This window comes from Protopterus annectens, chromosome 8.part1 (genome assembly GCF_019279795.1).
Source record: "Protopterus annectens isolate FY-2018-M chromosome 8.part1, PAN1.0, whole genome shotgun sequence".
Lineage (NCBI taxonomy): Eukaryota > Metazoa > Chordata > Ceratodontiformes > Protopteridae > Protopterus > Protopterus annectens.
Window position 1 is genome coordinate 296,294,409 of NC_056742.1, and position 18,092 is coordinate 296,312,500.

The 18,092-nt window shown below is 35.6% G+C and overlaps 1 protein-coding gene across 2 annotated transcripts in view; it reads right to left on the reverse strand.

Annotated features, from left to right (window-relative positions):
* MECOM (MDS1 and EVI1 complex locus) overlaps nucleotides 1-6,001 on the reverse strand; it is a 192,328-nt gene extending 186,327 nt beyond the window's left edge. For both annotated transcript variants that reach the window (XM_044081888.1, XM_044081889.1), the window contains exon 1: nucleotides 5,884-6,001. The gene's annotated coding sequence lies outside the window, so the exon portion shown is untranslated. The remainder of the gene's footprint in view (nucleotides 1-5,883) is intronic.
* Nucleotides 6,002-18,092: the final 12,091 nt, after the last annotated feature.

Consider the following 18,092-nt stretch of genomic DNA (forward strand, 5'->3'; position numbering starts at 1 on the left):
TACCAACTCTGACATCATTATATTATTACTCTGTACATGCTTGTAAATTGCCATTGCAGAGCAACTATAATTGTGCCCCATCATTTCCATGTAAATTATGAGTCCTTACCATTCATAACGTAACAGCATTTCTCAGAAATTATACATATAGAACCAACATAATATTTGTTGCATCTAATTACTATATGCTTTCTTTTATGTTTTCCAACCAGGTCCCCTCTGAAAGTAGGCAGTCATGAAATGGGGTTAACCCAGCTCACAAACCATACATAAATACATATATTGAAAAAATATAGCTTATGAGAGTAAATTGTTATTGTAACTTAAAAACTGGTAAGCAGTTCTTTAAAGAAATGTCTTACTGCCGATTTGTGTCCTGAAGTCTACCATAAAATTTAGCTGCAAACTATTACAGAATACAAAGATATGGACACAGAGTGGTAACTGTCTTCTATATTATATCTTCTAACTATGTTCTATATTATATCTGGATCCCACATTCAGTAAGTGAAATGCTATGGTGACCTTATAATACAATAGCGTGTGCAAATTATGAACTAGGTTCTCTGTTTCCCCCTTTAATAACTGCCTTTACACTATTACTTTTTAGTTGCAAGTTCAATAGGATCTTGTGAGTTACACTCTCTGAGAAATACTCATCATATAGTGTAAATAACTGTTAATATCTGCGATAAACCAATGAAGACGTTACATATAACTAAGCTGGAATAAATAAATAGATATATAAAACAAATAGATAAATACATACACATAACATTTTTAATGTGTTATATATTTTAATTTTCAGCTACTGTCTCAAACAATTTTATTTATTTGAGATATGTATTAAATTACACCACTTGGTTGTATACATTTATTTAATTTAGATTATTTCCACGAGTTTTACTGTGAGAGTTTCAAAACTGCTTGTAAACTGCTTGTGAGTTTTAGAATACCATGTCACTGTTTTGTGCCTGAAATTTATACACCAATCTTACCCATAATCCAATAATGGAAGCAGAGTGATGTCATCCAATAAGGGCAGCAGAGAGTAATTATACCATAAGGGCAACAGACAGACATCATACAATAAGGGCAGCAGAGAGTAATTATACCATAAGGGCAATAGACAGACATCATACAATAAGGGCAACAGAGGGAGAGAGAGAGACTTCCATGTAGCAATTTTAACAAGACTTGGTTATTAATTCTTAAAGATATATGGTTTGGGTCCACATTGGCTAAAAGGGAAACTATGCTGGTGCATACAAGCACACTGGTTTAGCTCATTAGTGGTAAATCCTAGGAAGGACCTTGAATTTAAGCAAAAACAGATGGGAAGTCATATTACTCCAGCACCTGCTCTGCTGTTTTATAATCTCAGCCTCATAAAAATTTCAGATATACTTCCTTCTCTCTCAAGGAAAGGTTTGTATTCTTAATTATTGCCGAAATATGTTTTAAGTAATTCAGAAAGTAATTGCCAATATGTTGTTGTACCTTTGTTGTACATAACATAAAAATTAATCTTACAATTGTATCAAATTGCACTGAGAGGTTATGGCAATACATCAATTAAAATTAAATGCTGTTATTTTTACCTGTATTGTTATTTTAGTTTTTAAAAAGTATGCATTATTTAGTTTTCATTCTAGTTTCTGATTTCCAATGTTGCCACCAAAGTATGTAGGATATATTTCATTCTTCTTGCTGTGATTGCATTGCTGGACTTCCTTTGACTTCCTTGTTTTGCATGCGCTGTACTTTTAAGTGCCTATGACATTGATGTTTGTGCCACTATCTTTCCATTAGCAAGGCTGGCAGTGGCAAGATGGGCAGGGTACATAATTAATTAAGAAAAACAACACATATCAAATAACAGAAGCATCTAAATTAGGGGCTCTGAAATACTTTCGGAAAGGAAGACTTTGTATACCTTTCAGGAAGGTGGGTACCACTTTGCAAGTGTTTGTTGTAATGGGAGCATAAAACTTCAGACTAGCTTACATATTACGCAATCAATGCATGTTTTAATATAGAACACAGCATGGAGTTAAACATAAAAAGTGGATACATAAAATTAATTAAAGTAATTACCAATCCTTCTGTTGCTCTGCAGTCTTGTACCATGTTACTTGTTAATCAGGAGATCTCCTACAATTCTTCTTCACTCCTGGAAAACATTACTTTTGATGACCCTCAAACAGCACTGTATGCTACTGAAATGTGTATACACATTCACTGTTAAGATCTAGTATTTCTCAAATGAGTACATCAGCAAACATTTGCACTCTTTCAAATCAAGATGTGCAGACGAGCTTGTTTTTTTTCTCTGGTAATTATTTCTTTAAATGTAAGCTATCGCTTTTCACAGTAACAAATTTTCAAAAGAGCATAATTCATGCTATTGTTGATACATATATGCAGATGCAGTCTAACTTCTCATCTGAAGATAATTAGAACCATGAAATCCAATGAGTGATACTTAGCTGTTATTATTCTAATAAAAAGCCACTAAATCCAGAGGAAATTAAAAATGATAGCTAGAAGTATGAAAAAATAAAAAGCGAAAAATCACTCTTCACTGTACAGAACTAGAAGGCACATTCTTTTTAGCTACGATAAAATGAAGTACAGCAGTAACTGTTAGCTCTTTACGAGGTGGGAAGGAATACAATAAGTCAGGGTTATTGAGGCATTCATCTTCCCGCAGATTAAACTAACAGTTCACAAAATAAAATAGTCTAGTGCTTAAACAATAAATCATATTAAAGGAAAATGATTTCAGTGAACACCGGCGTTAAAATTTCTCAAACTAACTCTTCCTGAAGTACTTTATTATCCTTTCTTACTGGTTTTACTTAGGAGATATATATTCATAACATCAGATCTGTGACTGACTTAGCTCTAGATATAGTCTCCCTAGAACTAGCAAACAGGATGTTCCTTTTAATTAAACCTGCCCCACAGATTATATCTATGTATGTGTGTGTAAGTGTAAATGTATATATATATATATATATATATATATATATATATGCATAAAACACACACACACACACACACACACACCTCTTTTGTAACTGAAACAACACTAAATAAAATGTTATTTCTGCAAGCAGTATCGAGTGTCAAGACTTTACAGTTAAATTTAAATATTCATTGATTAACAATCAAAAGGGTCAAGTAAATGTGCTGCCCTAGTTTTATTACTTGACAAATACTATCTCCTACAACTGTACTGCTCATTAGATAATGGGGTGGGCACTAATTTACCATCTGGCAAGATTCAGTTTTTAAGAAAAGAAAGTAAAATGTCATGTACAGAAAGTCTCTTTAATTCCTGTGTGCATGGCTTTAACTTTCTGATACAATATTGCAATTTTCCGCAATAGTATTTATTTAATTATCTCAGTGTAACTGTATTACACCACCTTCCTCCTAGGGACTAGGGACAGCTACTCACAAAATCATATTATTGTAGTTTAGATGTGGAATATGACTCTGTACAGCAAACAATATGCTACACTTCATTGTATTTTCATCAGCAATTTTGATTTAGACTGCATTCAGTAGTATCTGCCATCAATAACAATTTAACCAATGTGTAACACTCAGCATTAACTTTGTAGGTATCTCTTTTCTATAGCTTTCAAACTTTGCAACAAAAACTAAAATAAGAACAACTTTCACTGCTACAGTATTACATATCCAATGTTTAAGAAATATCAGTAACACCCAAGTAGTCAATGCCAGACATAACAGTATCTCAGTGCTATAAAACTTACTTTGCATCTAAGAAGAAAACTTGTGCTGTTTAATGCAATATTATTTCTGCTCCATTTTTATTTTATTTTTTTAATTTTCATAGTCTGTGGGCTAAATTTTTAGATTCCAGTTAATTAAAATAATAACTTGTTTTGCATCCATATTCCTGTACATTGGGCACCCCACTGGCAGCTATGTTACAGTAGAAGTTTAAAAATTATCTAGGAAGCAAGAGACAGTCACAATGAATACAGATATCATAGTTTGTTTTGGTAATATTGAATGTCTTTTAATGAAACTCAGAAAATCATGGTTATAGCACAACATTTCAGGAAATTTCTTGACAATAGAACTTCTATTTATTATGAACTGTGTTATGTAATTCAAAAAAATGTAACATATATATATATATATATATATATATATATATATATATATATATATAAAGACAGAAGGAGAGAGAGTGGGAGAGATGAATAGAGATATATAGATAGCTACATTTAATCAAGTTAAACTTTATTATAATTTGAATTTTTTAATTTAATTCATTTTAATATACTTCAACAGCTCATTTGTTTCAGCAAAATTAAATTGTCACAGCTGGGTTACATTTAAATCACATCACAAAAGGTTCAGCAACAACTACTGCATTGGTTAACTTAATTATCTTGTTAAAGGAAAAGCCTTGACAGTTTAAACCAGTAAACGCATCTGATTTGTTAGTTCATACTCTATTTTATGCAACAAATTAAAAATTACTATCATTTATGGTTTCAAAGCGAAGTGTTAAAAAACAGCCAGCACAGTAGCAAGTTTGTGTGTGTGTATGTGTGAGTGTGTGGGTTTGTGTGTGCCCACACGAGTGTGTTTGTATCACACACACACACACACACACACACACACACACACACACACACACACACACACACACACACACACACACACACACACACACACACACAAACAGCAAAATCACACACAATATTAAATAAAGAGAAAAATAAAGTAACAAATAATGCTGCCAAAGTTGTATTACTTTATGATATGAATACTTTCAGAAATCATTCTCTGGTAATATCCACACACTTAATGAAATGTTGAACCTCTATCTGTATACAAGGTCATTTGTGCAATTGGGGGCATATTATATAACGCCAAACAAAAATTATGTTATATCTAACATAGTCTGGACGAAACATATCTGATCAATTCATACACAATATGCTTTTCCCATCAAATGAGCTAGCATTCTGAGCAGGTCCACCTCTGCCTTCAATGAAAATGCAGACAAAAGCATGAATAAATGTACCATGCCATAGATAATAGAAATGCTTCTGAATTTACAAGAGTTCTGTAATAAGCAAAACTTGCACTTTTAAATTGAAGTGTGTCTTTACTATTTGTATTATATTCTGCTAAAATGTTAATTTATAACAGCACCAAAGAAATGTACACAAAATTGTGCATTCAAAATGACAGTGCACATTGAATGATATAATTTTAATAAGTCTTGGATTCTGCACATTGCTTCTTTTGTTAATGCAATGCTTCTAAATAAATTGTTTGTTCCCCTCCTTTTACAAAATAATATGCAGAATAAAGCAGCAGACATAAGCAAGTACATTTCCAATTCAAAAACACTTTATCAAATCACATGAGCAAAAATACACAATGGGGGTTATATGCTATATTTCCAATTATACACAAGTAATAAACACTATAACAAGTAAAACAAAACTCTTGTGTTAAGTCACTGTTAACTTGTCCTCACAAGAATCTATTTTCTCGGTTTTGATACTTGTGTGTAGCATAAGACAGCATAATTCAAACTATTATGGACTAGTGAAAATGTACTTATTATTACAAGTGTGTGTATAGATAGACAGATAGATAGATAGTCAGAAATAGATATAGATACGGATAAAGATAAATTCATATACTTAGATAAACATTCATAAACGCATATGTATACCTGACTGTCTATACTACTGTCTTTGAGTGCGGTATTTTTTTTCTTCGTTTAAGCATTGAATAAAATGAGGGTCTACTGTAGCTTCAGGATGCAATGTTTTCTTTAAACTTTTCAATAGAAGGCATGCAAGTACAAGGACGTACCTGATCATTTATCTGGCGCGCAACCAGATTGTGCTGATTGAAGCATCTAGCAAATTTGATGTATTTAAGCCAGCTCCCTACATCTGGCTGGCTTGCATCAATGCAGAACTTGACATTGCCAGACTCGTCCAGGATCTAAAATAAGAAAACAACGCGATTAAATCAATCCATTCCTTTAGCACATCGGTAAAAGACAAACTGTACATACCTCCCACATAGCAAGTGTAATATTTCATTTTAATATCGAATATGAATGGCTCAAATGCGCTGAAATTATGCTTTAGCGACTAGCATGCAATCTGCCTTTTAAAAAGTTTCACCAAAATGATCAAGTTAATTGATCTTCTTAGGAAAATATAAAATGCAGTTCCCGACAGTAAAGTAAAAGTGTAGTCGTGTTAAAGTAAACAATGTCTTCTAATACCACAATAAAATTATTAGAGTTGGTTAAGTAAAGCCTACCAATTTTCTTTCCAGTGCAGTTATCAACAAAAGTAACCGTGCAATAATTACCTTTAAAAACTGATTAGAGTGATGTAAGCACACACACACACACACACACACACACACACAGAAAATTATATAAATAAAAATACTTCAGTAAAATGTTTTCCAGCAGTTAAACTGTACACTTCCGAAACGGTACTTACAACTCGAATGACCGACGCACTTCTGATAGGAATATAATGATATTGTAGTGAGTGAAAAATATCACTGTGCGTGTGCAGCACATTATTTAAAAGTCTGTTAAAGCTGCATAAAAAAACAGGACTGCGGTAAATTGCTTAAGTGGGTAAGCATAAGGCCCCATTAAAAGCTATAACACCGTCTGTATCTGTCTCACATCAGTGGGCTGGGAGATGTGCTGGAGGCTATTAATATATCCTTAACAAATTTGGGGCATCCACGGACTGTTCTATAGGGAGGGATGTTACTCGTCATTTCTAATAACCTGCAGACAATCTGTCTGTTGAGTAACCGAGACTAACCACGTGCCTTTTTTAAAGCAAATAAAGTAATTAAAATGCATGATATGATATAATCAATGGTGTAGCTCCGCATAGTCGGTGTACTCAAATAAGTACATGTTTTTTCTGAGCATCTCTCTGAAACTTTATAAGTTAAAGAGCACAGAATCATTACAATTGTCTAAAACAGTGTCTGCTGTATCTAACTATATAAAACATGCTTAACTGGCAGGACCATATTTCTAAAATAATGGTTATAAGTGGAAACTGTTAGAAGACAGTATATTCTCTTAAGTATATAGGGGCAACATTTTGAGGGTTGACAATGGTGACCTGTCTCACACTTTAGTACAATGCTGGACTTGATTGACTGTGCGCAATCTGTGTGTGTGTGTGTGTGTGTGTGTGTGTGTGTGTGTGTATGTGTGTGTGTGTGTGTGTGTGTGTGTGTATCAGTATACCATGTATCAACCTTGAAAATGAGTCGGGGAAAAAACAACTCTAGTGCTGCGGTGTTGCTTGAAATATCCTGGTTGCTTCCTTTTCTTATTTCTTGAATCACTGAGACCAAACTCATTCAGTTGTATTTGTTCAGCAACCAGAGCAAATAGAAGTGCGTTAATAATAATAATCAATGCACGGATGAAGCCGAGCTACTGTGCGGGACTGCAACTGGCAAGATTAAAACTTTGCAGTCTGGTAGGAAATGTACAGTCACTATCAGACCCTGGTCATTAATTAACTCACTATACAGCACCGAGGCACACTTCGGAACATTCCATTTATAAACACAAACATATACTTCGAAGCAGTGTTAACTAACAAGATAACTAGTACTATTACCGAGCCGCGCACCAGAGGCTCTGCAAAGCTGATCCATCACAGATTTACTCAATGAATCTGATAACTTGTTTTTCAACTGTTTTCAATTTGTTTACGCAGGTACCAGTGAAAGTACAAGTTATCTGCTGCCAAATGAACACTAGTAGCTTAAAATAAACACATGTAATTACATCTACCAACACTTAAGTCACGGTGTCTACTTGAATTACACAATGTAAACTGCTTCTTCAGTAAGTACGTTTACTAGTTATTCACGTAAATTCTTCAAAAGCTGTATGATTGTAATGTTTTTGATGCAAAAAAAGCACCGTATATTTGAAAGCAGTTATGGAAAGTGTACAACGTAATTAAAAAGCTGTGGCAACACTATGCATAAATCAAAAACGTGTGCCACTGAAGTTCCCAGTGTCACTTACTAAACCATGCGTTAAAGAATGGACTGTTCCCGTGCACTCAGCATTGACCAGGAATGGGACTGGGGTATTAAACCCGAAAGGCACTTGTATAATGGAGTAATTCTTCGGTGTGAAATGCGTGCTTGTAGCACTTTAAAATCTGCTTTAAATCGTTCCGAGGTTTAATATAGTTAAGCAACCAAACATACTTATATTAAAGTTCTCATTAAACTGAGCTACCACAGGAACTGTCAATTTTAAGATGATAAAAGGCGCCTTTTCGTTTTTAATCAAACACACCATAATGGAAAAATAATATTGAACTGCATCCCTTTCTGTTAAAAGGACACTGTAAATAACAATTGGGTTAAAAATGGATACATACGTACATACACACATAAAGACTAACAGACAAATTGTGATCTGTGCAGCCCCGCTCAGCATCAGGTAGAACAACGACACGGCCTCACTTTGCAAACAAAAACTTCAGATGGAGTCCAGCACTCAGCAGTTCTCAGAAAAAGCAGATATCTTGGGTGAAAATACAGAATAGGTTCTTACAACTTTTTTCGCATAGAAATTGGTTGCTGTTATTTCCCCTCAACTTAAGTGTAGTAAAAGCTACGCACTGGCCTTCAAATACACCTCAGAGAGTCCGGCAGAGGAGTCTAGTAGGTGTACAATCAGTAGACCTAGTATCATTAGTAGGAAGAACTTAATGTATGCATATATGTTTCTGAGACCAGCAGTATATAATAGATGCAAACATAGCCCTTTGCCTAAATCGAAGCAATTAATAGTCAGTTTAAGGAGCGCAGAAATGAAGCAGCCCTAATAATATCCCCGAGGGTGGAGGAGAACTTAAACAAGCGGACCACATCAGCAAGGTCCACAATAAAAGGCTCTCCCCTTCACCTAAGAAGCATGCCGTGCAAGGAGACACAGATGAGAACAACTTGCAAGGGACACCACCCACAGATGGACATGAAACCCTCAATGCAACACATCCGAACCACGCTGGGCTGCTCTTACCTCTAAATATGCACGAATGCTCCACGAGAAACAGCAACAAAATGCACTACGAAAAGCTGGTAAATTCGGGGCCAGAATCAGCTTGATACAACCACAAGAAAATCCCCTTCGGAGCACTTTAGGAAACTTTTGAAGTCCGTGTGATCCTATACATAGTTTATTTAGTTCCAAGTAAGAGAGAGCTTACTGCTTTGTGTGTACTTGTTCTGGAAAAGCTTCTGCTCTCCGTCTCACTAGACTTGTTTGATGCTACGTATCAAATCAGACACTGCACTGGTTGCAAATCCCCCTCGGACGTGTCGCCATCCCAATCCTTGCATGTGCTCTGCACTCGCTCGATCTGTCCCGATCACTGGGCAGCACTTCAGCGACAGAGCGACGAGCGCAATGCCACTACTGTGCAAAGCAGCAGCAGCCACACCACACTTGCACAAGGTCGGCCCAGTCCACAAGAACTGCCAGCAGAAGTTTTCTCAAACTGCAATGCCGATGGCAAAAAAAAAAAGAAGTTGTTCCAGTACGGCTTAGCAAGTGGCCAAACTCGGCCTGTCCTAAGAGCTCTGAAGCTTTCGAGTTCATCAAGTGTGTCTTTAAAGAGGATCTGATCGCCCATCCAGGGAGAGTTCATCGAGTCAGTGCTGTAGGAAGCTACAATCGGAAGGCAGACAGAGGCTCCTCAGTATGGTTTAAAGTGACAGCAGCCTCCAAGGCTGAGAGAGAGGTCATACAAAGGTCGAGGGAGAGTCGGCCAGTCAATGAGAGAGACGGAGCGAGAGAGAGGATGCAACATCCCCTTCCTAAAATGACGAGCTCCCAGATCCTCTGTCACTTTCATATCTTGGGTACTCCCTGGGGGGTGCCCCAGCCTCTACTTAATTCTTGTGAATACTTTTTATCTGCCTGGTGGCAGTGCTACACGTCACACTGTTATTGCATAGCAGGTAAAATAGTATGCACTCATCATCGAAATCAACCAAATTACATAGCAAAGAATAAACAGCCGCTCGGGCGAGCGTGCGCCAGGTTTATAAAGGTGTTGTTTGTGCTAATTTGAAAGTTACTTGCTGTAAAACAAAACTACTTCTTGCCGTTAAAAGTTTCAGTAAGGATTTCGTAAGGTAAGGTGTGTACAGCCGCGAACCACGTCAGAGTCTGAATCAAAGAAAAGGCAGTCTCTTTGGGTTACATACTAATAAACTGAGTTTAGGAAGGAGCAGGTGACAGACAGCTGGGTTTATGAGGTTCACACCTATTGTAAACAAGGACACTAGGAGTGATCAACTATCAGGATAACTCAAATATTAATGTGCAATAAACAACGCAGGGAACAACACAATAAGCACAAAACCAGAATGTGTGTGTGTGGTGGCGGTGGGGCTATTTGTTTATCCAAGTTATTACCTTAAGAGTGCAGTTTAATTCAGGTGCGACTTGGCAGTTAAAATGTTATTCTTGTTTTCACGGTGGACTGTAAATCCCGGGCTGCAGCAGTATATCCATGCACAGTTACCAGTTAAAAAAGGCATTATAGGTCAAGAGCATTTGGAGTGATTAACTGAAAGTTCAACTGAGTGATTAACTGAAAGTTCAACTACAATCTGTGTACTTTTTAATAGCAATTTAAATAATCGCGTCATTTGTTAAAACATTATCCGTTGAATAAATAATAGGCTACTGCATGTACCAGTGCAAAAGTGGCCCATGTATTGTTTAAAAGGAAAGTACAGCGGCATTGAAATAATATAAATTAACTGCAAAATAATAAATGCCACTTCATCATTTCAGACCAAATAAAAGCGTTTATAGTGTCTCTCGGAATAAAACGTGCAGTTCTAATTTCATACTGAAATAACAGATAAGAACTTTTTTATAGGGCGGGCATGAATCAGTACTTGCATAGATTTAACTTGACTCAGTAGCCCATTATCTGCGACATTGAACTGCAGCTTCAGATAATAGCTATTGTTTGCAGAAAATCGCTTTGCTCTGATAGGTAGAGCAGTGAAAACATTCTTTGTAAATAACCCCAAACCTGGCCAGTAATTCCCATAGAGATGAATGCTTGAGAACCTTGGAGAACCACCGGTTTGCTGGTCATTGATTTCCTGCCCTCCCTCAACTTGTCCATTGTTGGAGCCGTTTTTAATTTAGCCATAAATTGGGGCCAGCTCACTCTATGAGTTGTTCTATTTTCTTCCTGTCAGGATGAGGGATTTGTTTTATGATGCATTGTGTATTAAATACAACTAATCTGGGAAAATGATTACTTAAAGCCACGCGGACCTGATGGTGGCTTTTGATAGGCGACTACTTTCCCTTTAATAAAGTCTTCGTCGAAAGTAATGAGAATCACGGTTTGTAAACAGAAAAAACTGCTTTAGCCGTCAGTAATTTGGGGAGCAGGTAAATTCGTGATACTGGGGGACGAGGTGTGTTGGGGGGCACAAGCTGACTCCTTCAGGCTGAGCAGCCAGCTAAAGCAAATCATTGCCACTAGATGGCGCATCAAGCCACTAAACTCAAACTTACCCCGGGAGCCTCGTTTGGCACAAATGTCCTGGAAAGAAGTCTATGAGCTAACATGGACCGGTGAGGGTATTTTAATAATACCATTTAGTAAAGTCACTGCCAAAACGCCTTTACTGTTTTTTTTCTTAAACCAAAAGTTTCCTAATTTATTTTTTTCCAGGTGGCAGTTCAACATCCGGAAACAAACTTTCTGATATCCTATCCCTAAACTTATATTGTAACAAATTATTTGTCAAGCAGAAAAAAAAGTACTTTTTTGGCACAAAAAAACTAAGCGTCTGACGCCAAACCAGCATTAAACTCTGCGCAGCTAAGTCATACGTTTGGCACGATCTGTTGTATAATATATTGGAGGACTGCGTTTTGTGTTACTATCTGGGAAGTTGTATCCTGAGATATGAAAATAACAGAGGAGTGCTGATATTCCAAGATACCATATCTTAAGCTTATTAATACGTTATGAACAACAACAGGAGCAACTAAAATTCTTCAACAAAGTACTTTTGATAAAAGAAATTACACGTTTTACATTCTTTTAGTATACCGTAATTTGTCCTCCAAAAGTCTATGTCTCAATCACAAATGAAATGCACCAGTCTGGCCACCTGAAAGAGTGGCTACCTAGTGATAGAGAACAGCAGGGCTGGCATGACTTCCTCATGGATAGTACAACCAGTAAGGTGTTAATTTTATCCCTTGGATTAAATTATAACCGAAGATACTTAATACAACCTTTACAAAAGTTTCCAGAAGCCAGCATTCGTACTGCAGAATGAATGTTAATGACAAACCATAAACACGTACATAGATATAAACAAATACATATGCACGACTGCATCAAGCTTCAAAAATATTTAAAGCACTGGCTTTAAAATGCGTTCTAAATGGGTAATGCAGGGAATATAGATTAATTGTGTTTTGATGCAGAGGGAGACAGTTTACAACCTAAAGGGACACAGAAGAAACACTGACACATGGTACATTGTTGTACCCTTCATGGAATTTGGTATTAGGGAAACCTGACATTAAGGTAGTTCATGAAGTGTATTAGCTGTTTAAGTGTCATATATTTTAAGGAATGCACTGTTCGAAGGAGTCCACAGTTCTTGCATCAAGTTCATGATCCCCTGTTTATAATGTATGATCACAAAAATGAATACAAGGTAAAAGCAGATACTTCTCTATCATGAAAAGCAACATTAGAGAAAACAATTGCACATGTATCTGTTGCTCATGAATCCCAACAAAATCCTGGTTCTAATTTTCTTAATGCTCTCAGATGAGTGTTTTCTACCCTACTTGTATATAATTACTTCTATGTGGCAGCTGTTTCCTCTCAAATTTTTAGCATTTTCCTGATCACATTCAAAGTAATGCCTGAGAGGGAGAAATACATCCCTCCCCATGTCTACATATGCACACAACCCACTAGTGGTCCTAAGCCATAAAAATACATGTGGCTCAAAATGTTAAAGACCTTGATGTCCTAGTACTACTGTCTCCGCCTCAATCTACTGACACCATTTACAATGAATACTGTAAGACCATGGCAGTACCTTCCTATGTGGACTTGCAGTGGCTATGACTGTAAATACTAATAGACTGTGCTAGTATTATGGTTCTCATTATCTATGCACCTTTTGGGTCCCAAAAATATGATAATGTATATGACATATACTCATGAAAATTTGTTGTATACTTCTCTCAAGACCTGAATGAGAATGAACTTATAATAAGCACTAATACTCACCATGAACAGAAAAGGTGCTAGTAACAGGTAAATGTACGTTTGTAGTTCTATGACCAAATGCTGAATGATTGTGCAAAGAAGGTTATGGTAAACATGCTTCTGCTTTATTTCACTGCAAGGTGATCAAAGATTTGTCAGATTTAGTAGATGCGCACATCTGAGCATGTTGTATTCTACCTATGTGAGCAGAAAAACAGAAAGGGATGGGTGGCCTTTGCTTACGGTGCTATAATTCTATTTTTATCCATTAGTGGTTACTGCTGACTACACTTACTGGGTTGACTTGGCACCCATCGATGACATGAAATACACTGGTAATGCAGAGGGCATGATACACCTACAATGCAGTTTTAATTAAAGCATCAGTTTGCAAGCAGGTGTCATTCTTTGGCTTGGCATTTTTCACTGGATTATGGTAGATCACAATACTGATGGCAGGTGTGCTGTTAATATTGTTGTTTGAGGTAGGTGTGCTGTTAATATTGTTGTTTGAGGTAGGTGTCCTGTTAATATTGTTGTTTGAGGTAGGTGTGCTGTTAATATTGTTGTTTGAGGTATCTTTTTTTCTGCATAACATTAAATTAACAGTAGATGATGAGAATTCCATGAAAAGATTGGATTTTGATGTATCACTTATCTTCTAGCTTCACTCATCCAGACAGCAAAGTAAACTGAAGGAATTAACTTTCTGTGAAACTCCTAATGGAGTGCAAAATATTCTGTCACAATATTTGCGTTTTAATGGACCAAATTCAGAGAATGACATAATGTCCAATGAGCATAAACTATTAAAATGAATAATTGGAAAGTTGGATACGTGTTTATTTTTTTGTTATGTGTTTATTTATTTTATCTTTTATTTGTTAATGGGGTAGGCAGACTGATCTTGGGACCCATGTTCAGCAATGACACAGGCCAACTGGGCACTGACAACTGATTGGCAAATCATGTAAGAAACAACACAGATTACATTTTGTAGTGAGCACAGGATACAATGGAGATGTTGAATTTGAACAGGATAGAGATGCAGTGAAAAGAACACAGAAGCAAAGCATACAAGGTTAGAATTTTACAAGCTAGTTATATGCAATACATACTGTATTTACAAACCACAAATTCTCATGGTAAGAGGCCTAAAGATGTCTTGTTTTTTTTTATAAACTGAACAAGTGAAAGTGTCTTTCTCAGACCTTTTTCAGTGATGATCTGAACCAAAATAGCAAAGGAAAATATACTTAGACAGTCAACCAGCATGTTTCGGGAGATGGGAGAAGTATTTTGGTTGGACCAACAATCATTAAACTTGCACATGTGTGGATACAACCTTAAAAAGGTTTATACTGCATTGAATAAATGATATCTTGTTAAATTACTGAACTAATCAACAAGAATGCTAAGATAGTCATGATACAATATTTAGTTTATAGGCATATAGTACAGTGTATTGTGGACCAGTTCCTTAAAGATTGTTTGGGTCCAACTAACCAAATGGAACCTTCAGTATTTTTTTTTCTAAAATGCTTTGCCCCCCACAGATGCTCATGCAGAGGCAGATCCACTGCAACTCTCTTGTATTGTAATTAATTATTAGGTCAACATATCCCAATATCATTTATAAAATAAAATGATGGGGAAATCTCATTTAGTCAGCTGGTCTCATCAAAACAAAGTTTAAAGAATCAGGTGTCAGTAAGTGACTGACATTGAAATTAATACTGTGGGTTCTATTCCCACTCCAGGTCACTGTATTTCTGACACTGCAGTGCAGCATTGGGGTGGGGGGCTGCATTCCTGAATGTGTCATCCTTCAGATGAGATGTTAAACCAAGGTTCCATCTGCTTGAGTTGATGGTAGTTCAAGTGGATGTACAATATCTAATGGCACCTGTTAAAAAGAGAAGTGGAAGTCCTCAATTACCTTGGCCAAATTTCACCTAGTAGTAGAAATACCACCTGAAGTGGTATTTCACCTAGTAGTAGAAATACCACCTCAGGTCCCCCTGAAAAGAGTTCACTAGTGGAGTGGGTCTAACCTGTTCAACAAATGATAGCTGGCTAGCTAAATGAAAATACTACTGAATGTAGTGTACAGCTACATCTGACTGAAAAAAAAAACAAAGCATGAGAAACATCACCAAATTTGTTTCACTTAATCTCTTCTTCAGTCCTTGATAGTCTTGATACTTCTTCGATATTATATTGTGATTGATAACTATTTCAACATAACAGAGGATTAATGCTGTGTGCATCAACTGTCTTACTAAAAGAAAACCGATGTACGTAATATTAACTGGTCAAACTCGGACACTATTAAAATGTGCATAGAACTGCTGCAACTGTCTTGGAAGGGCATGTGGAGAAATGAACCCACATTTTCTACTGCATAAACATTCCAGCTCTGCAGTTGAACAAAATCAGTGGAATATATGACATATTTCATATTCTGGACTAACCAATGGCTTCCCTTTGGCACAAGTATGAATGTGCAAGCAGAAGCAAAATCAGACTTTGAAATCTCTCATCTGATTTGAAATTCTGATGTTCAAATTCCTGTTCATATCACAGATAAGGACCATTTGTATTATATAAACCGCATAATCTTTACATAATTTTTGAATTACTTTTGTAGAAATAAAGTTTAATGAATAGAACATGTTTAGATCTCATAAAGTGAGATTGTTCTGATTAACTTCAAGGTAAATTCTGCGCCTGGATTTCCTCTCAATATTTGTCTGCTATATAAGTATTAATGGAATGGTTGAAATATCACTAAAACAAGTAAACTATTTACATCTGTTCTCTTTATCTATGAAGAGCAATAACAAGTTATTTGATTCAAATGCTATTATGTTTTAATTCTAAACCCAGGCTGTTTTTGTTATGTTTTTAAAATTCTTTTTTTTGGTAACACATACTATATGTTGGACATAGAATAAAATAAAATGCCAATACTATTCAGAATGCCAATTTTCTTGTGACAAATAATGTCTTATTTAAATAGTTAATAATGTAAGATAACACTGTAGTAGCTGTTTTTATGTAGAATATATATATATATATATATATATATATATATATATATATATATATATATATATATATATATATATATATATATATATATATATATATATATATATTCTTTCGGCTTTTCCTGGTTAGGGGTCACCACAGAGGAATTCCAGTCCGCTAATGATTGGCAGTTGATTTTTACGTGCTGAGTTGCCAGTACGCCCATTCACGCATTCACCGCAGCACCACCACTGCGGCTACATATATATATATATATATATATATATATATATATATATATATATATATATATATATATATATATATATATATATATATATAAACTACGATGATATAAACCATCTGTCTCATAAAATGCATGAACATTTAATTTTGCTTGGAGATGTGTCTTATAATCAAGACTCTTTTTGACTTTTGGCATGCAAATTTATGTTACTGCTTAGTCGGTGAAAAATATGATTTTATACGTTTGCTGCAGTCTGAAATCCATGACACCCTAGGCAGAAAATAGAAAAAGGAACATATTGAATTATTACATGTACATCTGCTCATTGCTTCCTCAGTCTGTGTGTCTGTCTTTTATATTTATCATCTTAGTTCAACAGCCCTTCATTTCAGACTTTCATTTTCATACATACAATATTAAGTTAGAAGTAACACACATTCAATAGAAAGGTAGGCCACAATTGACATAAATCTAGTAAACTGAAAGAAGCATAACCAATTAAATTACCCAACTCTTAAAAACCGCTTATCAACACATATGTAGCAATTAGCACTATTTATAAATTAAAAGAAAATAGCGACCATAATGCATTATTCCCTCACTTTCTCTGTAAGCTGAATGCATCATACAGGTTCGACAGTTATAAGTTGGAAATAATATAATAAAGTATTCTGACTGAGGGGCATTTGAAAGTGGGTTTGGTTCTGATTCAGAGCTGATGCAAAATGTACTGAAGAGTTTACATTAGGAAAAGTTATAATAGATACTTGTAAAGGATTTGCAGTTCATATTGCCATGTACATTGCAGAAGTATTTAGCACTGAACACGTTATTAACTTCACATTTCTTCTTCAATTAAATGCGTATGATATGAAGTAAACTATAAACAAAATATACATTGTGTCTGCAGTCTAAAGCTTTTAGTTAGTTTGTCCATTTTTTTATATAGCATAATTCTGAGTGCAAGCTCCATTATCTTAAGGTAACTTTGAATGTTAGAGGGACAAAGCAGTCAACACGAGCCAGATTTATTATAATTTTTAATGTTCTGGTTCGTCACTTCCAGCCAATCAAAAAGTGCATTTGGGCAAAGCTTGTTAATTTTAAGAAACCAGTAGAAAAATGGGAGTTTAACATTAAAATGCTAATACCAAGCCATCTACCAATATACAATCTTTCAAAAATGACATTATTGATTATGAGAGCATCCCATCGGCAAGATAGTAGAGGTTGTTTAACGTTAATAAAACTCTTGTACTTGAGTAACAGTTGAATTCTGAATAAGTAGAAACCAGGTGTGTACGCATGCACAGATGTACACATATATTCACCAAAACACATGTGCACACATGCACACACATTGGTTTTGGTTGCCAGTTCTTGAAATGTTGAAGTGTAAAACTCAGAAACAGATAAAAGATCATGAACATTGC